The 24,957-nt window shown below is 38.3% G+C and overlaps 1 protein-coding gene across 1 annotated transcript in view; it reads right to left on the bottom strand.

The window, feature by feature from the left end:
- The window catches only part of MIPOL1 (mirror-image polydactyly 1), a 146,222-nt gene that overhangs the window by 20,595 nt on the left and 100,670 nt on the right, over nt 1-24,957 (bottom strand). The window lies entirely within an intron of this gene.

Raw genomic sequence — 24,957 nt, 5'->3', positions numbered from 1 at the left:
ACTCCTCATTCTGACAGCCCACAGATGAAAACCATATACAAACTAAAATATAATATAATATACATGAAAAAGCAAAATGTGGATGAACTAATAGAAATCCAGAAGCTAAAAGGTCAAAGTGTTGCTATGTCATTACGCCTACTACTTGCAGTTGTCTGAAAATAATGTGAAGAACCTTTTCAATTAAGAAGACATATTGAAAATATAAATATTTATAAAGCAACATTAAACCTCCTAGAGCAGACTCATTAAAAATAAAATTACTTCAACAGTTGCACATAAAATTTACTGAATGAAGTTTCACTATGGTCAAGCATTGATCACTATGGAAAAATACAAAGGTATGTAAATAGTGCTGAAAGCAGTTTATGAAAATATTGCTGCTGCCTGTTTCTTAAACACATGGTGCAAGATTAAAAGAAAAAAAAGGCAGATGAGAAGCTAAACTGCTCAGTGAATCTTTGGGTCCCTGCTGGAAAAAAAACAAAAAGAGGGTAGTCTAAATATTCTAACTTGTTCATACCAGCTAAGAGGGTTTTTTTCCCCAGAAATCTTAAAAATATACTAATTTATTTAGACTTTAAAATATTTGCCCTGTATGGCTACAACTGAGCTCCGTCTCAAAGACTTTCCATGAACAATAGAATATGCAACACAGTCATGTTTTAACTCATAATGATTGCATCTGAGTGATCAATAGATTCTGACGTATAAATTTTGTAGCCAGTGTGATTCTTCCAGAGAAAGGCACTGTGCTTGACAGGTTTTTTTAAACAGTTATTATTCAAAAGCATGTCAGATTTCCAACAATATGTTCTTTGCTCAAATACTTTTCTGTAGTCCCTTTTGATACATTCTTATTCTGAAAATCATTCATTAACATCCCTAATATTATTTCTTCAAAGAATATTTATGCCATAAATCAAAATAAATAGGAGTCTAGGCATAAAGAATAGGTCAGAGAAGTATTCAAACAGTTCCTTGATTTAAGTTATTCAGATGCTCTTTACAGTAAACCTTTTGCTTTACTATGGCAGCATGGCCCCTTCCTCACTCCAGCTCGGGTCTGAGAGCTACAAGGGCCCAGCTAAACTGTGTCCAGGCAGAAGCAAAAGTGATATGCAGTGATGCCACTCAGGCAGCTCCTGCAGACAGCAAGAGGCTTCCTCAGCCCCCAAAGTCAGAGAAGCTTCAAGCCTGCTAAAAAAATTTCACCAGTTGCAACTGGTCCCAGAGGGACTTGACTTTGGCTGAAAACCAACTCTGTAAAGTGCTACTCTTATAACACTTCTCTCCTTGCCAGGCATACTTTTGCTGCAAGGTGGGAAATTATTTTCCACCTGAAGCAATTACTGAACAACATAGAGAAACCTTTCACCTAAAGGAAGGAAAAAAACCCAAAAACCCAACAAACCCCAAACATTCCCTATCCGTCCCTTCCCTCCTCTCTCACCCAAGGGATGAACATATCTGATGTTCCCAAAGGCATGCAGGTCTGCCCTTGGTTTTCACCACAAATGTTTCTGACACTCAAGTTCTGGAGACCTCTCAGATCTCAGCCTACACTTGGTATGTTTTTTAAGAGGATCCCTTCATAACACTGAGTGCACTCAAGGGCCAGGCAGCACTGATACCTTGAAAATACTGCCTCAAAGGTGCTCCTAGGAAACACTGCAACAAGATGTTTTAAAAAGAAAAAAGCCCATAAGATCTAGAAGGACTTTGACATTTTCCTATAAAACAGAGGATATAAAATGGTCAAGTTTGCATTACATGTGAGTCAGGAGCCTGACAGCTGGTAGACTGCTAACTAGATGGCAATGGACTACCATAGACAAATATTTTACCAGCCTTCCCTTCCTCTCCAATTACCCCCAGTTAAGAGGACTGTGTTTTCTCTTCAGTACAACCCTCCAAACATCTCTCTGATTTAAACAAAGGCAGAACCTGTGTTAGACTCTGTGGCACAGAGGCCACACCATGTTGTAACAGTAGTGAACATTGTGTGTAATGCAGAGCATGTTCACTGTCACAGTCCATCAAGAGTGACACAGCCTTGTGTGTGGCATACCCACATATTCTTGGCCTTGGACAAGTCGGGTGTCCTCTTTATTTTATATTCTCTCACCAAACCCAAATTATGCATGCTTGTTGAACATAGCCCACCACTGGTTTTCTTCTCTGTGCTGACTAGTGCTGTAAACTCAGGATTTGACAGGATAACAGGTTGACAGATTAGTGCATTTCTGTACCATCCATGCTCAGTTACATGTGAATATGGATCCCCAGTGAGCAGCAGGCTGAGTTTCAGCCTTCTCTCCTGAAACAACTGAGAGAAACCTGCAACCTCTACAAGGGTCCAAACAGCCTTGACACTAGTTGAACCTTGACACTAAACAAGCACAGGTTTATTATCTACAGTGAAAGCTTGAGCTGGCTATCATTCATCTTAGAACTTCTGTTCTTCAACAGATACAAATTAAAGGCCTCTAGCAAATGCATTTTTTCCTCCTTGGGCCTCAGTCTCCTAATTTTTTAAAAAGAGCAACCACAGTACTACTTTTGCAATGTGCTCTGAACTTCACTACTGAAAAGAGACCCATCACTGTTGAAAGACCTAAGTTAGATGCAACAAGTCCGAATTGAGGACAAAACATAACCCAGACTATCTTCTGATGATGCCAAGCAAGAAACATTTTCTTTTGGGCCTCATTTCTGTCTACAGGACAACTGCAGTAACCACACTGTTCTCTTGTGACTAGCTTGGAGGAGGTAGTAAGGATATGGGGCACATGAATTAAGCACCTAAACCTTTCTTTAAGTTGAAGGACTGCTGAGACATGCTTGAAACAAGGAATAGTTGGAATCCATACCTCCATTACAACTCCTTCATTTACAAAGTTGCTCAGTAATAAAGTATCTCCAGTGGGCTTCATGCAGTCACTGGGCAAACTGCTGAGACAGACCCAAGTGATTGCAAAAAGCACATGGCATCCAGCAAAACCACTCATTCCTCACATTCATCACACCATCAAATGGTCCGGGATGCTCACAAAAACAGTTTTTGGAATAATAATGTTTGGTTGAAAAAGAGCAAAACATATCGATACTGATAAGTAGTAGGAAGCATTTTTAAGATTTTGGCAGCTGTGGTATCATTCTCTGCAGTCAGATCCACAGACCCATAGTTAATACCTTGTAGCAAAGAAATGCACCTGAATTTCCTGATGACATGGTGCACCTAGAGCTGAGGTCTCTGTTATCTCTAATTGATTAATTAGAGTCTGGAAGATGATACCTTAACATTAGCTTTTTTCACACATCCATCGACTCAGATATAGTGCATCTGAGTTCACAGATTTTATGCTTTAATCCTGAGTATTACCTGATACATGTTAACATTAATTACACATCTTCACGGTTCCACAATATACCTCTGTTAATTGCAAGACACAGCTTTACAGACTCTCAAGTTTCTTCCAGGAATTAGGGAACTGTCTTTCTAGTACAACAGCAACAACTGTGAATACTCTTCATGGTTTAACTAGACTAAATGTTATTCCTAGAACCAAGCTTATCGTAAAATGTTCCTGTCACGTTTTGACAGGGAAGCGGATGTATTAGCATATTCTAGCCTACACATTCACAGAATACAACTATTCAGGCCTTAAGGATTACTTCTAAGTAACTAAAATGAATCAGATATTTAGAACATATTTTTATTTTGTACATTGTTTACCTTATCATACTAGAAATTACAAGAAAGAATTTTGCTATCTTGTATCTGTTCTTTATTGCCAATTTGAGTGCTTTGGCCATTCTTAAATATTTGCCAGTAGCTTTAGTTAACAAAATAACTTTAACTTAGTATTTGTAATACTGTAGTTATTCCCTACAGTAATAGATTGTTTAGGTAACACAGCAAATACAGAGGGACCCTTATCTATTAATCGAAGATAGCACTGGTATCAAGTAATCAAGGGTGACCTCAGTAGTTGAATATACTGGATGTTTAAGATGGTGCCAGCAACTCTACATTTTACGCTGTCTCACAAAGCCCTGGTCACTTTCCCTGGGAATTGGGACCATCATGGCTGGGGCAGAGTAGATTCTGGCTCAGCTCCATGACAGGCAGAGAGGAAGGGCACAGCTAGCTCGAAGACAAGAGGCATTTTCACCTTCCCAGTCCCTGGGCTGGACTGGCAGCCCCGGTGTCTCTCTGCTGGCTGCTGGAGGCCACCTGGTTGACACGGATCACTGAAGGGGTGTGTACGTGGGTGGTGCAGAGCCAGCGACTCTGGCTTCGGGCCAGCAGGGAAATTGCCTACGTCAGGGATTTGCAGAAACACAAACTTGGTGGAAAAGAGATGGAGGATCTTGTCCTAAAGGTCATAGCAGTTTATTTTTTATACTTTGAGTATGTTTTTGACATCACTTTTAAGAACAGTGGACCCTTTTCCTCAAAGCCAAACTGAATTAAGAAAGCAGTAGTTCTGGCTGTGCACTAAAATAACAGAGACACTGGAACACCAACTAAACCAGGTAGAAAATAGGTGCAGCATTACTTATTTCCTTTTTTTTGATGACCTTTGCCAAGAGCTTCAATATGAACACTGTCTCTTACATGGGAACAAAGGTATTATGGCACAAATGAACATCAGGACTTCTGAGCAGGCTTTTAAGGATCAGCTCCTACAGCTCTGCAACCTGGTCCAGACTGCAACCCCTTCAGCTCCCACAGACCTGACAGTACACAGTAAATTTCAGGCTTAGACCTTTACTCTCCAAAATGCCAACCACGGAAATCTTCTCTGAAGACAAAGAACGTGCACATTCAAGAGTCAGGCATTTCTGTTGGAACCCTTAAATGATGTCTCCTGTTACTGTAGTTTTGAATTTAGATTTGCGTGCATAACCAACAAGATCTAATAGAGATTTCTTTGTTGCAAATTATGCATGGAGTTAAGGCTAATCTGGTGTGTGCCTTTAGTTGCCTTTGCAGCTTCTAACTGGTAAGATTAATGGCTTCTGACTTCCATCCTATATGAGTGACCTGCATGCAGACAATTTTATTAAATGAACAAAACCCTCCTGCAAAAGTACTAATACTGGTGAATCATGTCTCATATTTGAGAAATTGCTACAATTCAGATGAAACAAATAAGAATCCTCACTGTGAAAACTGAAAGTCAGTGAAGCATCCACTCAGTGCAAAGCAGTACTTCATATATATTCATATATATATTATAGAAAATAAATCTGACATTACTCATATATATCATAATGCAGGCACCAGCATCACCTGAAAACAAGCTCAATGTAATGACTCTGTGCTGTTGACTTTTATTTTAGTCTCCAGGGAATAGTGTTTACTTTGCTTTAAAATATATATGAGTCATTTTGTTATGTGCCTTTTTTAATTAGTCTGAAGGAAACAGTCATTTGAGAAGGAGAGCGGAAATCAATTCTGATTCGATACTGATAGCTACTGTGCGATGTAAACTGTGTGTTCTTTCTAATTAAATGTAAACATGTGCAGTTCTAAAGTCCAGCAGTGATGACAACAACTACTAGAAAGGATTGCTTAAGCCCTGGTCAACTGATTCTTGTGAACCTTTTGTTCATACCGTAGGTGAGCTTGTGCAATCTGTCGCAGGGTGAATGCCAGTTGTAACTGACTTTATTTTAGGTCATCTTCAGAGAAAAGACTTGAGAAGAATGTGGAGCGCTGTAATACCTCCAGTTACTCATTAACTATGTCCTTCTGATAGCTAATCAATAGCATTGCATGGAGCCAAACACTCTGCACTGAACTGCCCCTCTTCCAAAAGCCAAGTCTTGGTAAATATTTAATGGCAGTAAAGGTGTTTTGACTCTTATCAATCTGATATGTTAAAGAACTCTTGAAAGAAACTTATCTTACTTCTCTCTGCATAATTTGTTCAGTTACAATTTTGGTCTTATGCAAAAGCAATTTAATGATCTAGTGCTTTTAAATCAAGGCTTTGGGTGGAGAAAATTTAGTTTCAACCCACATGTCATGAAATAAAGAAAAATCAGAGTTTATTTCCTTGATAAAATGCCAACTAGAAATATACATCAAGGAACCCAGCCCTTTATACTGCAGTAGTAAATACTGCCTCAGACTTGCTCAAAAACCTGTTATACAAGTGCTTGTTTGAGATTTTTCTTGCAAGGCTTCAGTTTCTGAAAATTCTTAGCTCTCACTCATGTGAGATGGTATATAATTTTTAGGCTCTTTTCATCCAGGAAAAAAACCCAAACAACTGAAACAGTTCTGCTAAGAATCAGAGGCTTTGTATTCCCACACAATTAATATTCCCATCTTCAAGTGGTTATATTCTCAGCTAATCAGTTTTATTAAGTTTTTTTTCCATTTTCTAGTTTTTTTCTGTGCAAAGCAGTTTGTCCAAGAGATTCTAATCCTGATTCTTTAACATCTACTGTGTGCACCCCTCTGCTACAGCCACGTAGGATCCCAGTGTCTCCCTAGAGACTCAGGCGGCTTATTCCCTGCCTGTGTGCTAATGTCACAGGACAGAGGATGGAAGAGTCTCCTGACTACCTCCCCCAGCACAGTATTCCAGCCTTCTCTGCATGATCCAGCTTCAGTATGAGCCTAAGTATATTGAAGAAACTGATTCAGCAGTGAATCCAAGCTTTTTCTTGGAAAATAATCTGGGAATAAAACATTGATAGTGTTTTCACTTCCAAAACGTGAATCACCATAAATGTTTTCCCAGAAGTATAAGTATTATTTTTTTCCCCAACATTTAAATGGCCTCTTTGGAACTCTTGGTGCCATTCAATAATTTAAAAAATAAAGATCATGGGAATAATTCCCAAACGTTGGTATAGGTAAACTGAACAGTCTCGAGTTTTCTAATCACCAATAATTGGCTCTGAAGAAAACAGTGTTAATGAAAATCATAAAGACATATAAATCAATCAAGCAGAAATGTGCATGGCACCATTCAGGAATGACTGGCTGAAGAAAACCTGTTACTAATAACTTCAGAAAATATCTTCTACTTAATACAATGTTATCTTTATAAATCAGACATGATCATGAATTTTATGGCTGTCCTGATCTGCTATTGTGATCACTTGGCTTAACTTCCCCACTGAACCAGAAAAGCAAGAGACAAAGCTGTCTTGGACCCAGGGCTGGAAACCAGCCCTGCCTTCCAGCATGGCCAGGGACATCCAGCTGAGTAGATGGAAGAGTCTCTCCAGAAGACAGCAATTAAAAGAAATACAAAGAATGGAAACGTTTCAAAGATGGAATAACCAAATACATATGGAATTTGAGAGAGGGATGATCTCACGGATGAGCTGAGTAGCCCTAAAGCTAGAAAGCCTCAGCATGACTGACCTTGGAAGGGCATTCACAGGTCTCTGCCCTTTTGTCATTCCTTTCTTGCAAATAGTTCAGCTGGTTAAAAATCTTCAAATTACTTAAAAAAAAAAAAAAAGCTAAAATATATAATTTTTTCAGATTTGAGGATAATGCCCCCCTGCTGTAGGAAAATAAAGGAATATTTGAATAGTTTTGTCTGTTTTTGCTGAAAGGTGTTACTGAAAAATATTAAGCAATTCTGACCAAAGGCAAACAAAGTGTCCTGTACTCTAGCATATTCCCAGTTGTGGTCACCAGTGTGCCAAGAAGTGAGATACACTGATGAACTCTAGGTGAATGTGCCTAGCACATGGTTTCCCTGCTTTCCTGGTACCATGCATACCAACACGTGCCATCTGAAATGGCAGGTGAGTCACTGGGAAGACTGGAGGTACTGCAGTCTGAAAACTTTCCTCCAGACTGGTACATGTGCCCGTAATGTCTACTTTCAAACTACTGTGGCTTTGCATTACAAAAATACAGTTGGTTTGGGGATTGCTGTGCAGATACACACTTAGCAAGTTGCCTCCTGAAAGCCATGTAAATGACACAAGGGCAATGTATAATGACTCCGTAAGTCATGTCTTACCAGCTGCTGCTGCCAAACCCTTACTCATATAAATCATACAGCTCCTTGGACAGTTAAGCACTATGAAACACAGCAGTTAAAATGATGGCTTAAATGATAAAGGGAACGCCTGGGAAATTTAATATAGGGGAAGTCTGCTTCCCTATTGTACCAATGCTTACTGAAGCAACCGGGCAGACTTGTCTGGGCCATTCTCCTGAATGTGAAACAAGGACACATGCTGGGGGAATGATTTAGTGGACTGGGGATCAGAACTTTGTCTTGAATTCCCTATTCTATTTCCCTCTTCTATTTCACGTCTTCTGTGTGGTACTGAGCAAGTCACAACATGCAAACCTCAGCCTGCCATGCTGAAACTGGGAGTCAAGAGCCTTTCCGTTGCTTTTGGATCCCTTCAGTTCTAACCTCTGAAGGCCCAGGATTATTTCTTAATACCTACATGTACCACATCTGGAAAACTGTGGCCCTGGTCTTGGTTCAGATCTAAATCCAAATTATTATTCACGGGAAGATATAAAATGCTAATTAAGAGTATGTGTGTCAGCAATGCAGACTGGCCTGGTTAACCTCAGCAGATACATCCAGGTTTGGACATTTATGGAAAAAACACAACAGTTTTTTCATTGCAGGTTCAGCCACCATTGCCACCATGGGTACATACAGTGATAGCAGACTCCCATGCTTTGTTGAGCTGCTGTGAGCCCAAGATCCTTGTTACTTGAGAAGATGTTCTTGGCTTCCTCCTAGGCAAAAGGGGCCATCAGCTGGATACAGTCCACTGTCTGGAAGCCAAATCACACAACTTGCATACCTCTTGAAAGCAATAGATTAGACTGGAGGCTGCTGGAGAAAAAACAGTGAAGAGAGAGCTCCAAAGCACGGGGTTGTAAAGTGGCTGAAAAACAATGCCAAATTGATTTCTCTATCCTGAAGTTTTTAATTCACCTTCCCTCACCTCTCTCTTTTACATTCATGAATTTTGACCACGGGGCTACTGAAATCAAATCTGTAAAAGAACAATATTATTGTGCACTTTAATTTAGCCTGAGTGAAGAGGAAAATGACATTTTTAGCTTCATGAAGCCAGAGTTTACAAGAAAAACTGCAGCTTTTTTTTAACCAGCATACGAGTTCTCCATAACCAGGAGGTAAGACTGAAATACCATAGCAGGAAATGTATTGGTTGCACTGAACCAAAGAATGAATTATTTTCTCAGGACCGGACAAGGAAATTGAATGAGTATGAAAGCTCTTGTGAAATCTATCCAACATTGAATTTAACACTGTTCAATCCATTTTTTAGTTTTTGAACAAGATAAGATAGTTATTAGTATGAACACTGCCTACACTGCTTATACACATTAAACTGGTTATACTCTCCTCTGATAGGAGCAGTAAAATGCCATAAGAGGGAGAGCTAAATTCCTACACCATGATAGTCCTTATTCTACTGTCACAACTGTAGAAGTATAATACAATGTCACTCATGTTAGACAAGACTGGATAACAGTAAGGTCCCATCTAGCTCAGAAACAAAAGGTAATAAGGGAAATCAGGCAATATGGACCTTGTTACTCATTCTTATTCCCACTCCACTGGGTGAGGAACAAATCTAAACCACTTTTCCTTCCTGTTTTGTGAAAGCTCCTCCCACTTGAATCTTTAATGGCAGTGGAAGTCACGAGTGCCTTTCCCATTGCAGACCAGGATTGAAACTAGTTACGAATGCTTTGGATTTATTTGTATAAAGAAGCTAAAGGCTGTGGCCATCAGTAGGTGCTCACACTGGGTACCTAGTACAACTAAACACTTCCTGGAATCTTACCGCTTCCTCCTGATCTCTGCAAATGGAACAAGAGAAGAGAGAGCATACATGAAAATATTGCTTCATACATCCAAGAAGAGAGGCAAGAAGAAAAAGTTCCCTCTAGAGGAAAAAGAACCAATAAGTAATCTAGATGTTTGAAATTTTGGCCTTAACTTTGCTTATCTCAGTGACCATGGGACAGAAATGATACAAATCCTCCAGGGTGAATTTTGCATGCGGGGTACAGAGTTTTTACCTGTTGATCAGGTAAAGATCAGAACCTATGAATTAAGCCAATGATATGCCCCTAAGTTATTTTTTCATGGACAGTGGGTGAGCGGATGCCGTTCCTCTGTTTAATCAGGAGTTAAAGCATGTACAGTAATTCCTTATTTTCACAATATTCCTTCTGACAAAGATAACAACCATAAGAATGGTTCCCAGCTAGCTAAACCTGACATACAGGTTTTGTTAATAAAAAAATGCATGACTTAATTAATGAAACGGATCTATTAAGACTGTCCCCCAATCTACCATAGTGGCCCCACCTACAGCTGAACTTCACATGACCTGTCTTATGCAAAAAGAATTGTAATAACTTGCACTGGAAGCTGTTATAGAGGAAAGGTTGCTATGAAGAAAAAATATGACTCAGAAATGCATATAATGCCCCTAGAGGAGAAAGATTAGCATTTTCACTTTTACTCAATGTTTTGTTCTACTGTGAATAATTGAAACAATCTTGCTAAACTGTGTAAAATTATTTCATCAAGAGTAATTATGTTTGATCTATTAGCACCTGATACTATCTATTGTCCAAATTGCTTGCATTCAATCCGTGAGTAATGTCAACAGTATTAACGTCCATTATGGAAGCATTAGTTGAGTAAAAACCATTTTTAAGTGTTTGACATTCTTGTAACCTTTCTCCAGCATAATGTTCAAAAGAAGTATCATTATACCAACACGTTCTTGGATTTTGTTAAAGGAATGCCTTTACTTAAGTCTGCGAGCTCAGGGTCTTTAAACTCACAAACAATTTACCTATTTTGTTCTGGCAAGCATAAATCTGTATCGATCTACTTATTTTACATTCTTCTCTGTTCCCATCCAGCTGTCCCACACTAAATGGCTATCCAAATTCACTTCCATCAACTTTGGCAGGCTCAACACATCCTTCACAAAATTATTTTTCTACTCCTCTCCCTCGCGTCCCCCTGCCCCAAGTCATAAAGGACTGCACTGTTACAAACAGAAAGAAGGGACTCTGCAGCATTTCTACAACAAACTTATATATGCATTCATCGATTTGACAACAACAAAAAAAACCCTAACCCCAAACCTAAACTAATACAACTGGACTCATTTATATGGAAATCAGATACTTTTTTCTCTCTTGCAGCTTCATCCTTATTTCAAAGGGTTCCAAATTTTTGCTGCCTTTTAGCAGAGGAAATATTATGAACTGTTTGAGATTAAGTTCTCACTCAAAGCAATGAATGAAACAGTCTTCTCCAGAATAAAAAGCTACTTTCTCTCCTTAGAATAGTAACTTTACAGTAATTTAGAGGAAGCTGGAGAAACAGTTGGTCATTAAACATTAAATGTATTAATGGGGCACTCACAGTGTATGGTTTGTCTGGAAAAGGCAGTTCTGTACTCACATTTCAGAAGGACTGCTGCAATACAATAGCTACTGTGATAAATTTAGGTTTACCTCACTTAACATTTAGCAGAATCTAATAACCAAAACTTAAATCAATGCGTTTTCCAAAAAATGCATGAGTAGCACTATTCAGTGTTTTACAGCTAGGGGAATCAAAAGGCAAAGAAAAAACATTCCAAAAGAGGCCCTCATTTCCAGTCCCCAGATGGAGACCTTGAGGACTGAGTGTTTACAAATTTCAGGGACTTGCAGCTCCAGATAAAAACAATGACCAATCAGAATATTCAAAGTAGAAGCCCCCCAGGCACCTCAGCAGCATGTAAAAATCCACTTCTCCAGATTCATGTCACTCTTGAGGTCCTGCTTATTTCTCTGGAAACCTCAGACCTCAGTACATGCATGGAGCATTCAGCAGGACTTTCTTGTCACATGGTATTGCTGGAAATTGAACTTCTACAGAGCTCAGAAAAATGATAAAAAAAAAGAAGTGACACAGGTTATGTAGGATGCTCACTAGCTTAACAGAAGTGCTAGTTCTTAATGACCTATTGAGCTTGAAAATCATAGCACTTTGATGAAGGCCTTCTGCACCTCCTTACCCTAAGGTTTTGACTCAATGAGATTATTAGGTCAACTCTTTTAATTTTAGGAAGCAGAAATAGAGATAAAGTAACAGGACCACTTCAGAGCACACTTAAGCCAATAGGAGTACTTTTAAGTCTATGGTAAATTTATCTGTTCATAAGGAAGTCCAAAAATGGAGATGCTAAGAGAAACAGGCATGTTTACTACATCCTGAGCTTTTAGTGTAGACATTTGTCTTGCTTTGTCTATTCGGAGCAAAATGAATTCCTATTTTTTTCTGAGGAAAAAATTATTTCACAGAAATCTGAAGAACAAGGGTTAAAAACCTATGTCTTCAGAATTAATTTGTAAAAGCAGAGTGGATGATAGGATTGTTTAGAAGGTGGAGAAAAAGCTTTAGGAAACACAAACCAGATATTTTACAGCAAAATAAAAACAAAAATCAGCTTGCCAAAATAATCAGAATCCAGAATCTGATACGCATTTATCAAAAGACAATAACATCTTGCCCATGATCATGACAAGTAAAATTCACTCTCTGTTCAAGCTGAGGGACAGGCAAGCATTTGGAAGGAGGCTATGGGAAAGAGAAACGGAGTATGACATTCTCCAAGTAGTTATGGTGTGTGGGGGTGAAGAGCTTCAGTTGCCATTCCCATTAAGTCCTGACAAAAGGAATTTGTGACCTGTTCCCAAGGTGAAGGAAGATGGGCTGAAGTATTTGGCTAATGGGATTATGCTGAGTTAATGGGAACATGACTTGCTTTATTGTGTATGTTGTTTGTTGGTGTATGTCAAAACTCTGACGTGTTTTAAAATACACTCAATAGCTGTAAGCTTAATCTTGAGACATATTTGAGAGAATTTACCTATATTCAGATTCTGAGACTTTTACGGAAAGAATCTACAGAGTAAGAACACTTTGAGTTTAGAAGTTTACAAACTGTGAGAGCAATTTTTCCTCAGTCAGAGAAAAAAAAATAAAAGAGAGAATAGAATTAACCCGACTGTGCTGTAGTATGGCACATTCAGATCTGGCAAGTACTGACAACACTTAGGAATGCTCTAAGTAATATTACTGATTTCTAGAAACTCTGGAAAACTCCTTCAATGATCTTGGTTATGGTACCCCAAAAGTATTCAACCCATGAAGATTGAAAAATAAAATAGAACAGTTTAATTTGGTGAACCTCTTCACCTGTTTAGCTTTGGTGCCTGCAGTTAAACTATGCTACAGCAAGCATTTTCTGAAGGGGTACTTGCAGATCCCCACCCAGCTCCCTTAATGCAAACTTAGGTGCCTAAACCTATGCATCCAAAACTGAAAATTTTGGGCAAACTGTTTAACAAGCAGATCTCCTGGGAAGCCTCTTGCAACCAGATTTATTATTTTTTTTAAGCCTCATATTATTGGACAGATACTGGCCCAGGTCCAATACACAACTGAAAATCCAAAGAAACAGCTCAGAGCAAACCAGCAGCCTTATTAGCTTTTAAAGATTTCATTTTCAAGAACTCAAGACCCTTTATTGACTAATGAAAGGTTGGGTCCCCAAGCCCACAGACTGATGTTGCTTGGAACATATTTTAATCATTTTGGAGTGCTAGCAGCCATCTGTCTAAAGAGCTTTGATCGCATAAATGCACTCTGAACTGCGGCTTCTTCTGCCTCCAAACCCTTTTCAAAAGCCAAAGGAAACTTACTGGCAGGGCAACTTTGAGACAATTCAAGGCCTTGGGATGTGATAAGGCTGCTTTTACTATTTAGCACATCATTAGATTTAATGACACCACAGATAACAGATACACTAAAAAGATACCATTGTCATTACCTATCTCGTAACAATAATATCCAACTGTGACTTCACTTTGTATCTACCCAACACTTCTTACTTGCTATGTTATTTTAAAAGAGTAGACAAAAGAAACAAAAGGTTGGGTTTTTTTCCCCCTTCTTCGAGCACCAGAAACACTAACAAAATAAATACGTAATAAATAAACAGTACGAAAGAGAAATGGGGACTCTTGTTTTCCCCACTGCTTTTCTACTTTGTTTGTAATAAAAAGATGCATAAGACAAGCAAACAAATCCCAAATAATCTACTGTGTTTAAAGCCTGGACTATTGCGTGTTGGACTGATGCTGTTTGTACATATGAGTCTAGTTTGGCCAGCAATGAATACAAATTTACATTGAAAAGAGAGAGACCCCTTACAATGTTGATAATGTGAACATTTATAAACCATTTTTACACAATTGCCATAATTATTTCCTACTCTTAAAACAATTTGGTCATCTCAATGCTTATTTTGTGGTGATCAGCTTTTTCATCCTAGTGTCCACTTGAATGGTACAGAGACATGCTACCAATCCTGAAAGCTTGGAAGTATCAGCAATGTCAAGCATGAAAAAGGAATATTTAAATTATAACAGTCAAGAAATTTCTCTCAAAAATGAAGGCAGTGGCCTTAAAATGGTGGCAAAAAATGCATAAAAATAGCTCTTTTGATGGCAGGAGAGAAAAATAATGGATTCTGTGTCGCAAACCATGACTTCATTTGCTTCAATCACCAGCCATCACATTGCGTTCAACCCTGAGATTACAGGATTTGCAGGTTTCTCTTCCTTCTCAAATCTGATTCTTGGCCCTTTTATTCATTCAAGACACTGGTCACCAGATTCCAGAAGAAAGCTTTGCTATCACACACTGCAATAGGGTATTTTTCAATTCAGCAGCCTTCATAATAGGCGTGGCCAGCTAGCAGTGTGAAGTTGAAAGAAAGAAACACAGCACTCTATGGTGCTCATGAAAACTTTTGTGGGTGGCCATGCTCTCATCTGTATCACTGATACTGCACAGATTACGAGAAAAAACGACAAACACAAAAAATGAAGAGGTATAAATAGGGGAAGAGCTTCCTTAAATTTGCTTTGCAGTCAATGAAAATATACCACTGATGATTCACTCCCTCCATCTCCTTCTGTGGCTTTTCCTTCCAAACTCGCAGCCAGAAAAGCTTCTCGGCTGGTGAGACAGCAGCTGCTGCTTACATGCATTCTTACTGGTGTTAGGAAAAAAACCTCAGGTTGCTTGGTGCTAGTTCTTCTTATCATGACAATATGAACTGTTGCTTATAAAAACAAACTATTACTAACATGTTAGATTTTGCTCAAATATTTGAGAGGCTCAGAACTGTGCATTTCCCAGCAAGCCCTTGTTTTCACTGGAAAACTGGCTGAAGCTTCCAAATCTTTCCCTAGCCTCTCTAAAAATGACAGCCTTCACACCTATGCTGGAAGAATTACCCATAGCAGATGCATTGCACATCATTATGTAACGCTGGACACAATGGTAAAACCCTTCAACTTCCAAAATGAAAGACCTCTTTCACATTCATTAGAAAAGCAGCTTGTGGATGGCACGTAAAAATGGAAAATTTTCCAATAAAAGGCATCAGCATGACATGCCTGTAGTAGTTTAATAAAAGCTTTAACTTAAAAAAGCGACTGAATAAAAAATACCTTATTCTCAGCTTCTCTTTGCTAACACAACAGGTGGGTATTTTTCTATCTTGTGTTCTGCAAGAGGCAGAGGACTTCTCCTCCCACCTGAATTCCTAGCTACTTTCTAATAGAAGTTTTCCATTGACTCCACTAAGCTCAAAGTAAGAAAAGCAATGTTATGTCTAGCACTGGCTGAAAATTGCTCATGTGGAAAGTCTTCTCACCAGATTTTTTTTTCTCATTCGGATATGTAAATTCCAACATAAAAATATGCTAGCTTCCTGTAGCAAATTTCTAAGTGACAATTTTCCTTTCATTTAGACATGTTGACTTGAAATGCTGTTTTACTTCAGTTCTTCAGCTGAAGAGAACCAAACTGTAATAAATCAAAATGAACTTTTAAAAATTATTAAATTGACATTTAAAGATAAAAACATGTCCTACGAAAAATCAACAAAAAGAAATGGCATTTAAAGTCCTCCTGACAATGTTATTATTTTCTTTCTAAATATCATATTCATAACAAAAGAAATTCCCTTTCATACAATATTTATAGGACAAGCCAAATTCTTTTTTTTTTTGCAGTTTTAGATTTTCTTTTGCACTTCTCATGGGAAAATTTGCCTTTCAAACAGCTCTTACTACACATACAGTTTTCCTGTATTTTTTTAACTTGTTCTGTTGGTGGCTGCTTCTTACTCTGTATATTTTTTCCTTCCCTCATTCTGAAGTAAGAGTACCTGTATTTTCATAGTCACTGATCTCTAAAGGTGTTATGGAACATCAGAAGCAGAATATGTAGCTGCTGGTAACATACCCTTTTCTAACAGATTTCATAATCCTGCTTCTTATAGATCTTCCATGTGTTTCGAGTATCCTTAAATTAACTCTACTGATCTCAATGTCTGAATTCGTATAGTATTTTTACAGAGTAGAATATTTTATATTAATAATCTACTCCAATTTATCAGTAGCAGTCAGTCCGTTGTTCATAGGTAGTTCTTCCAGAGACTTTATACTTTCCTTCCAGTAACTCATTTTTATTAGGTTTTAACAAATATGAAAAACAGTTCCTAGAAACTCTGAGCTATGTACTAATTCCAAAAAAGCACAGAACAGAACTGCACTTCCCAGACTTTTCAGCTCACCAAGAAATCAAGGTGGTTGTAACAGAAAACCATGGAGGTTAAAGGGAAGGGGAAAGAAACATTCAGGTGAAGGAGGGCTAAAATAAAGTGAGCAGGGAGGTACATACAGAATTGTGAGACTTTATCAGCATCTGATGGCCAGATTGCTTTCCATCAAGCAAATCCCTATCCATATGAACAGAAACTCATCTGAAATGGTCCATTATAGCAAAACTGACAAGGTAAGTGGTGTTTCAGTTTGAGTTACCCCACCACAGCAAATAGGTAGGGAGGAAGTTTGCTCAAGCTTGATGAAATACAGTATAAGGAGTTGTGGAGTGCTTCTAGTTTTAATGTGCTTGGAACAAGTGACTGGTTGGTCCTGAGCTAATTTTAAAAATTTGAGAAAGTGTGCCAACAGAACACATGCAGAAGCAGTAGCAGAATTAGCACAGTACATGGTAAAAATTAAAGCTGCATCACAGGGTGTGCTAGGCTCTTCGGTCCATATTCATGCTGCCCACGTTTCTCTTCAGACCTGCTGCTTAGTGTTTCCTACTGGCAAAGCACCTTCAAAGGCCAAAAGCCAGCCCCTGGAAACATTAGGCACAAAGATTTCATAAAATGTAGGTCAGACCAATCTATGCCTGAGTCAACAGCAGCACAAGGCAATTTCAGTGTAATACATTCACCTCCGTGCTGGTTGTAGGGATGGTGTGGGGTGGCTTATTATTCCATCGAGTGGCTGGGATCTGTGACAGTTCATGCTTCCTCTCCCTCAAAGTTTTCATAAATCACTAAAGCTGAATAAGAAATTGTTTTTCCATGCCACAATTTTTTTTCCCAGTCAGACTGGAAAATTTTCAAAATCATGTCAGGGCAAAACCAGAAACATTCAGAACTACTTTTTGAGTGTTTCTCTAAATAAATGAGAGACAGAGGGATCTCAGAGAGCACTCTGATGGCTAAGATATTCAATTGGGAGGCAAAAATAAGCACCCCCCCATTTCAGATACTGCTTTGCCTTTTCATTGCTTCACAGGCACTGTAAACACCAAGTCTGTGGTATATACTGAAGCCTCCCTTTACCATCCCTTTTCTCTGCAAATGTAATTGGAGGATGGATGTGAACATGGTCTGCCACACTTCCAAGAAAGTTTCCTATCCACTGATCTATAAAGCCAGTCTCTGACTTTACTACTGCTAGAAAGTAGAACAAATGCAGAAGGAGAGACAATAAACAATTTCACTATAAAGAATGAGAAGTTTGGGAATGGGGAAGGTGAAAGTGGATAATAAATCCAATAAAGTGTGAAACACATAAGGATAACTAGGATAACAAACCAGGGCTCTGCCTCCACCACCCACCTACACCAAGACACTGTGAAATACAGCTGTCTCAGCAGCACCAGTAAAACTTTATGGAGCTGCTTTGCCAAAGCAGAGCAGCTTACTGATCTTTTTCCCCACTGTCAGCTGTCTGATCCAGTTCATGAAACAGCCCCCAAGCCCTAAGCTTTTACCTCCTGTAACACTAAGAGCTGTGATTGCACAAGCAATATGGAGACAAAGAGAAAAAAGACAGAGGGGCTTACCAGTGGGAAAATGCTCACAGGACACACAGAGAAAGACACACCAACCTAAAATACCACCTCTTCCAGGGCTGCAGCACCCCACTGGAAAGCGGCACGATAACAGAGGAGAAGCTTGAACCTGCAGTTTCTAAATACTGGGTCGAAATTACCAGACTCTTGGTCTCTTGGCCCTCATGAGTTCACTAAAATTTGCTGAAATCTCCATTGGCTGATCAGAGACTGGCTTTAACTCATCTGATTTAAAAGAAAATAAAAATGTAAACTTTTTTAGCTAGTTTAAACACTCAGTTCAATAAGCAAGCAGGAAGTATTCCCATTTAAAAAAACAGACAACAAACCACAAATAAGGGCAAAATCTTCATTCCTTGCACATACAAATCTCCCACAGATATCAGTGGGACTTGATATAGAGAGAATAAACTATGAAATATATTTTGGGTAGTACCTGAGGTTTTCTTAGAATAATGAAAGACAAACAAAACCCTTTGTGTTCCCTTACAGAGCCATTGTTTCCAACATGTTGGGCTGTATTGAATTGCAGTGGGTTAGGTTCCTTCACAAGATGATACATCATGCTGTCTCCCACTGTATAATAGATGCAAGAACATCTTCTCTTTGATATAAAAAAGAATCTCTCTTCTCCTTGGAAGCGGGAAATTTAATTAGATCAAGATTTATGTTTGATGTCAGGTGTCTGAAACTCTTGGATAAAATAGAAGTCACTGCTGAAAGGACAGAGGATTCTTAAACCACAACTACTGCCTTCTGCCTGATCTCCCTGAAAGGATTATGCAGAAAGAACAGCAGATTTACAGTGATATCATTATCTGGTCATTCTTCTTAATGACTGCAATTATATCATGTTATGTCTAAAGCAACTGTCCTGGTCTGAGCCTTAAACCATGACAGCAACTACCACTCAACCCATGTCAGCAACTGCCAGAACAGCAGTGAGCAGATAGGATGCAAAGAGAAGGAAAATAAGACAACAGCCATAACTGAAAAAGTGAGATAAAAAAACAGCTGTGAAAAGACCAGTTCTGTGAGGTAAACTGCAGAGACAAGTCTCAAGTTATCCTGCTACTACTTTAGTGGTTGCAGCATTACTAATCCCATCATAAATGGGTCCAAGTTCAGTTGCACTGTGAAGCTGGATTTTAGAGAAACCCAGTCTTCTGCTCCACATCATATTCCCCTGAAAGATGTCTGCAGTGGAGAAATACCTGAAAAAGTCTGAAAGATGGCAGGAATATTTGAATGGGTGTCAGTCAGAAAAGAGGAGACATTTTGGCAGTTTCCTTCTGACTTTCTATTTCAGTGGCTGTGAAATGCATAGAATATAAGAAAAGGATGAATATTGACCTGTCATGTAAAAATAATTTACAGTTTCTAACAGCCCTTAAAACTGGAATAAGAGGAACAATCTAACAGCAATAATTATGCCATCATATACCCATGCACAGTGCCTATAGAGTATGGTTGAAATGGTACCATTTGAGTATTATATTCCATAATATCAACCATGAAACAATAGAATGGAAGTAATTTAAACATGCACCACTACATCCAGCGCTTGAATAGAAAACAGCATTTTTTCCCAGGACTGCAAATAATGCCTTTCAAAGCAGCATCCTTAATCTATTTCTTCTGCTATAAAGTGATTTAGTTCTGTCATTAAAAATAAAATTGCATTTGTGCATATGCTTTCAGGTCTTTCATTTGAGGAAATGATAAAAAAAAAAAAGTCTTGATTCTTTTCTCTTTAACATCTATCAATTTCATACTTTAAAATTTGAAATTTATGCCATATTACAATAGACTGTGGGAGAAATATATAGACCTCCATAAAAACAGCTGCTAGACAGACAGTTTGCTTGTGTCACTTAAGCACAAATTCCAATTTATTGGAAGTTACAAGAGCATTGAAACTTTCAGATTTCAATTTTGTAAACTTCTTCAACCGTTTATAACTTAAGAGTGATAAAACCAGTTAGGGAGCAAGAAAAGTGTCTGCCGAGTTGAGAGAGAAGCCAGCCATATTAATTCAAAAGTTGTTTTTTTTAAAAATACTTATTTCAGATGATAGTACAAGGGGTCCTACTGAAGTTGCTCTTCTATTTCATTGACAACAGACACATAACTGTAAAATAAGCTATCTTTTTCTCCCACGCTGGCTTTAACTTATATATGTCAGCAACATTCAACTCCTGGGACTGTGACATGAATTTGCTATTTAAACTCCATCTCTCCATGCTACTACAATCTTTCTTTCAGATCTTTATCTTAACTTCAGGAAAATAATAAATAATTCTAAATTACATTTAATTGTAACATTGTCTGCTCATTAGAAAATCTGCAGAGCTGTCTCTCCCCATTGTGACTTGCAGCCTGCAGCTATTTCTGTATCTCACCCATCTCAACAGCAAATTGCAAGAACCTTCAAATAAAGATTTTTTGCAAGAAGTTTTCACTGTCTCTCCTTCCCCATGAACATCAGACCTGACAAATAGATAGCTGATGAAATCACAGAGGAGCCTCTTAAATTGTCATTGAAATAACTCCTCACACTTACTATACGAATGCCTAAATTTGACCTCAGAGCCTGGACATACCAATTCTTATCCTCACCAACTTCATCCAAAGGTGTGTGAATTAATGCAGATGTACCTGTCTTACACATCTGTAGCATAAGCAATAATTTTATTGAACTGAACACCCCTGCATCAAAACCATACTTTTAAGTAAGGATAGTCTTGTATTTTTATTTTGCTGTTCTATTTTTCTTTGCAGTGTGGTTGATGTATTAGAGATGTACTTTTTGCTGTACTACTTAAAATGTGTTCAAATTATTTGTGTGTGAAAATTTCTGTTGAGAGAGCTTTTCAGTGAAGTACTGTAGACTCAAAAATTAAAATAATTGGGAAAATATTAAGTACTTTTCTATATGGAGAAATATTTCACAGCTAATATGTGACAAATAAGCAGTATACAGTATAATACATATATGTAAGCATTTTAACATGTAGGATAAATTCTGAAGCATTACCCAAACTCCCCACTGCCCCAGTCTAGGGAATTGGACTTACTGACCTTAAGAGGTCTCTTCGAACAAAAATTATTCTAGGATTCTATGAAATAGAAGGAAGCATCATAAAATTGACAGAGCACATAACTGAGAAATATGCAAATATAGAACTTGTGATAATGTTTGAGCTATGTGAGAGCTATGTGAGAAAGAGGTGGTGGAATTAAGAATCCCACATCCTTCAAAGCTGATTATCCAGATAAAGTCTTCTTTGGTCACTGAGGACTTATGATTTGCATTAATCCCTAGCTTAAAGAGTACTGTGTTGAAACAATTACATTAGTAAGCCAGAAACTATACTGTTCCTAACTGTTAGGCAAATTTTAGTTTCTGATAGGTGTTTTGCTGCTATCCAAAAAATGCAATTTTCCTTTTGAGACATGACACACAAACAACACAAGAAAACCAATAAGAAGCAGAGAACCTGCCATTTATTCAGCGCCAACTTCCTGTTCCTTCTGTGTCTCAACTAGTGGCTTCGTCCTTTTTTTCTCCCTGTTTTCACTTCTCTTTCCTTTTAAAGGGTGAAGTAGTTCTTGGATGTTCTTGCTTTTCAGAAACTCAAAATTCAGATGGAAATCAATTCCATCATTTATTCCCTAATAAATAAAATTAATTTAATAATAAAAAAATAAAGTTCATTTTCATTTTGGTTTGTAACTTTCAAATCTTCCACAAAACTCCAGTTTTAGCTAGGATTCACTTCCACTTAATTTTCAAAGAAGTACAGTTTACAACACAGACTTCTTTCACAGTGGGAATAAAAACCCAAAAGGCTTCAAATAGCAGCATCTACCAGAACTGCAGAACAAACCAGGTTGCACGTCTGCAGTCCAGCCACCGTCCCCTGCAAAGTGATTTCAACTATGAGAGCAGCCCACATTACTCATGCCTTTATCAGTCAAGCAGTGGAAATCTCCAAGCATGGAGACAGGAAAACAATTCTGGGCGACCTATTTCAGTGATGGATGTGAAAAATGTTTCCCTGATAACCAGTGTGAAACTCTCTTGTTTCAATTCATCTGTTGTCTCTCACTCTCTTGCCATGCAGCACTGTGAAGAACCTGTCCTTGATAACCTCCTTGCAGACACTGTCAGGATACTGTTTGGTCTCCCGGAAGTAATCAAAGACATTTTTTCTCTCCATGATGAACAAGAGCAGTACTCTCAGTCTCTCTTTAGAGTGCAAATTCTGCAACTTCCTGACCATAGCGGTAGCCCTCTACTTTATTTAAGGCCAAGGAAGACCTAAGTGTAGAAGGAGGAGAAAGCATCACATGGAGCTAAAATTCCCAAGTCATTCTTATGCTGGCACTGAAAAGACAACAGAAGGTGAGAGAAGCTGGCAAAGGGATGAGAGAACAGTAGGTGAAGGAAATGTGCACCCTGCCTAATAATGTGTCTCACTGGAGTTCTACAGCTCAGATGAGGACTGAAGCATGTGTGGAAACCTGAATTTTGCTCACTGGGGAGCTCTATAGTGCAAAAGAAAAATAACTCCAGGGAAACATGGTCTTGAACAGCAGATTCTCCTAGCCAATTAACTTGAATCAAAGCATCAAACTCTCACCTCTGTTCAAAACATACTGTCTGAAAATCACTCTAGATTAACACAGTGGTAGAAGGAAATAAAGACACCCAGTAGACATCTACACAAGTCCTCACCTAGCTTCCGCATACAAAAAGAGTATAAATTTTCATTCTTCAAGATGGCCTGGGAAATGTGCACTCTGCTTTGTCATGTCTCATTATTGTGGCCATCTCATCCTTGGTCTGATACAGTCCCCAAAGCACATGCGACATATATTCTTTTCTTCATCTGTCTCATGTGTCATATGTTCAAAGTACTGCCACACTACTGGATGCCACACTACAGGCTGCAGGTGTCCATGTCACGCAAGGGAAATTGTAACCACGATGTTAAGAACTTCATAATGATAACTTCATAATGTCATTAATCTCATAATGGTGACATTAATTTCTAACCATGGCAAAGAGAAGCCTGAGATCTCCAATGACGCTAATTTTGCACTTATAGGAATCCTTCTTGTTGCCTTTTACATCCCTCACTGGGTTCAGCACCAGGCAGCCTTTGGCTTTCCCAGCCACCTGTGCTCAGGCAGTGTTTCTAGACAGAGGTTGTGGAGTCTCCACACGGAGATATTCAAAACCTGTCTGGACAAGGTCCTGGGCAAGTATTTGAGGTGACCCCTATTGAGTAGAGGGGTTGGACAAGATGACCTCAAGAGGTCCTTGCCAGTCTCAATCAATCTGTGACTCTGTGGGTCCATTTCAGAACTCATTAGAAAAAAAAACCTCATCCTTTAAGGACAGTGAGGTAGGAGATGAGATCTTTCACTTTTGATGTTCTGAATTAGTGTGTAAACAGTATAACTCAGTAGTGATACAATAGCTCTTGCCCCAGGGAATATTCTGGTGAGCTTTTCCACACCTTACAGCTAAATCTTGCAAATGTTATAATAAAATTTACAGTGAAATGTTGCCTGTTCAAATTAAGGGCCATGAGTTAAGAACATGATAATTCTAATTGTGATTCCTGCAAGTCATTATTGTTAACATTTTTGAGACTCAAAGTATTTACATGAGTAAGCTGCAGCTACTGCCTACTACACTTGTACTTGATATGCTATGTCAAAAACTTAAAAGTCACTGAAAAATCTGCAATGTGCAGACATAAACATAAGCAAACTCCTAAATTCTGAAATATCAATACAAAGATTGCATTTCAGTTTTTAAAAATTATTCAACAAAACTTATTTAAGTACACTAATTAGGGAATTATAATAAATTCTTTCTAGCTTGGTAAGTCATACCATAATTTGTGCATACACTAAATGCTGACCAAATTCTTTAAAAGCAATAATCACAAATTGCTTGGGGTTTCTATTCACTATTAACAGGCTTTAAATAAATGCCTGTGAGATTTAGGAACAAAAGTTGTTTTTGAAATTTCCCTCCAAGGTTTTAATAAACTTAATGGGAAGTGGAAACTCAAAAAACCTCTAGAAATCCAAGAACTTTTCACTTATAAATGCTGAAACACTGAAAACATACACAGTTCTGCTACTGCAAATGCTTTTTAGCTGTAACTAACTAGTCCTCTTTATTTCCAATGAACATAATATTCACACTACGTTTATTATTTACCTCTGTAGCCCACATCCCTCATGACAGACATTCAGCCTTCAGATTCACAATTTTCTGCTGTGTTGATGCCAATTCTCCTGCCTTTAACCTGCTGGCAGATCTGTATCCCCTCTCACAGAGGAGGTCAGGACAAAATGAGAGTTGTAACCCAGCATCACTCCATAAAACAACCTAACTCCTTCACTGGACCACACAGAGCTTTTCCTTAGGGACTAAAACCCACTGATCCATGCAAATGTTCAGTACAGCCTGCCTAAATTAATGACAGAACGGTTATTTCTCTCATTCTATGTATTTCTATAGAACATAAGGAATTAAAACATACATATTACACTGGGGTTGAAAAACAAAACAGCCTGTTGGAATTACAAATTTTATTATTTTAAAATCTATATTGATTAAGTTAGGTAC

This window comes from Calypte anna, chromosome 5A (assembly GCF_003957555.1).
Source record: "Calypte anna isolate BGI_N300 chromosome 5A, bCalAnn1_v1.p, whole genome shotgun sequence".
NCBI classification, from domain to species: domain Eukaryota; kingdom Metazoa; phylum Chordata; class Aves; order Apodiformes; family Trochilidae; genus Calypte; species Calypte anna.
Note: the sequence above shows the minus strand (reverse complement) of the source record. Positions and strands in the feature narration are given on the sequence as shown.